Genomic DNA, 2,163 nt, shown 5'->3' with positions numbered 1-2,163 from the left:
AGTGCCTTAAAAAACCTCTTCCTCGGGTCCCGAACCCATACATAGGACATGGTGACTAAAAGTTACAAGACAGAAGACATACTTTAAACCATTCTAAACAGCAGGATATAAAAGAAATGTTTTTCATAACCATTTCTCAGCTTTTTCCCCTTTTTCCTAGATATTTGTTGTTTTAACTAGTGAAGTGTTATTTGGTACTATTTTGAGGTTTGTTTTTATTTTAAGAGGTTGTGTTTTTTTTGTTGTTTTTTTTTTCAGAACCGGGGATTGAACTCAGGCCCTTGCGCTTGCCAGAGAAGCGCTTATTCCACTGAGCCATCTCCCCGGCCCCTTTAAGAGGTTTTTGTGGCCAGGTTGGGGAAGTGGTAGTTAAAAGCTCCATGGAAGAACTTTTGTTTCTAGGAGAAAACTTTTATACAAGGATAAATACAGAAGAAACCACATGAATCCCACTGTAGTTCAGTATTAGTTGATTCTGCTCTGTTCCTCTGGGTTAAAAATCAGAGAATGGAAAATGTCTTCATTCCACAGGGACCTTTCTTTGTAATGCTCATTCATTTTTAATGATTTTTGTCAGAATAGTTATTATGGATTTTGCCACCAGTATAAAAAGAGGGGAGTCCTGGTCTCCAGTTATGCCTTTTCCCTCAACTAGCTAATTTAGCACCAGCTGACTCACCAGGACTCAGGCCTCAGTACCTTCACCCACAACAGAAGCATGCAGGGAGGCGGGAAGTGTCCTCAGTGGTACAATGGATGCTTAGCGTGTGAGAAGCCCTGGTTTCAATCTCCAGCATCTCAACAATAACAACAAAAAAATTAAGTAGCATGCTGGCTTAAAAGGTTTCTTCCAGCTCTTAACATTCTCCTTCTACTCTTGTATAATTAAGCAAAGAAATGTGAAGTATCCTATTTTACTACCCTAAGGACTAGGAAAAATGGGAAACGATATTTCTAACATACACTAATGTACCAAAACTTCAATAAGCAGAGTCCAAGAGAACAAACAAGAGTACAGAATCTGTCTCCTACCTGACACTGCGGGGAAGCCCTAAGGAAATGATTCACCTTTCAGCAACCTTCCTACCCACACAACATTCAGGGAACCAAGGTAAAAGACATTTTGCCAAATCCAGTCCCTGCAGATTTAAACATAAAGATCATGACCAGGCACCTGTATTGGCAACTCCAAACTGGGCAAATTAGACCTCTATCACCAGAGCCTCTAACTTGCAGAGTGCCTTGCAGATTACCACAAAGAAACTTTAATTCTGGACAGAGGGATGAGATTTCTTCATTTGACATAATCTGACATATCGACTTTTATGAGTTTCCCAAAAACTCACAGAAAGGCTGCGCCAAACACAAAAGTGTTATCTTCAGAGGGAAAGACCAAAAGGAATACAAAGTCTATACATTTAGCACTAAACTAAATATAGAAGGAAAAAAAGACATTTAACAAAAAAGCTTTCATTTACACAATCTTTGTTTAAAATGATTCCAGAAACTACTCTAAAAGGCGGAACTGAAGGTCAAGAGAAAAAAAGAATATTCTCCTGAGAGATCTTTCATTCAGTTCCATCATATCTTAACAAAAGGGAACAAATAACTTCAAATATCTTTATGAACGCTTCTTACTATAAAGATTGTGTGTATTCTGTCCTGCCTTTGTGTGCTGCCACTATGTGACTTACCTATAAAATCTGTCAATAAGCTTGGAAACTGACAAGGTCAAAAGACAAATTAAAGGGATTAAATTAACGCCTAGGAAAAGTAGGGAATGGCTGTTTAAAGGTGAAAGAGGGACGTTATACAGGGCTCAGGATCTGCCCAACGTCCCCAGCAGTGGCCACAGGCCACATCACAAGGCTCCCCCTATCCAGCGATTTAAACAGGTTTTTAGGGCATCTACGTCTCCTTGCCAAAACACGCCACGCAAACACAGCCTGCATCTGTTAGACAGCGAGTGCAGCAACGGGATCCGGGCAGCACACGGAAGTAAGGTCCAGTAACGAAAGTGTGCGACGTGTCAGTCGGCCTGAGAGTTTCAGGGGTGCCAGCAACTGCAGCACATCATCACTCTCGCCGCCGTGTAGGCCACAAAATCTGAGTTGGGGTCGGGAATATCTCCCCCTCCCTCCACTTTTTTTTTTTTTTTTTTTT

At 40.9% G+C, this 2,163-nt stretch overlaps 1 protein-coding gene across 1 annotated transcript in view; it reads right to left on the bottom strand.

The window, feature by feature from the left end:
• Nucleotides 1-2,163, bottom strand: part of Slc10a7 (solute carrier family 10 member 7) — a 321,845-nt gene that overhangs the window by 318,528 nt on the left and 1,154 nt on the right. The gene's annotated exons all lie outside the window — the stretch shown is intronic.

The sequence above is a fragment of the Octodon degus genome, unplaced genomic scaffold (genome assembly GCF_000260255.1).
Source record: "Octodon degus isolate 3935 unplaced genomic scaffold, OctDeg1.0 scaffold00227, whole genome shotgun sequence".
Lineage (NCBI taxonomy): Eukaryota > Metazoa > Chordata > Mammalia > Rodentia > Octodontidae > Octodon > Octodon degus.
The sequence above is the reverse complement of the archived record's forward strand: the minus strand, read 5'-3'. Positions and strand labels throughout refer to the sequence as shown.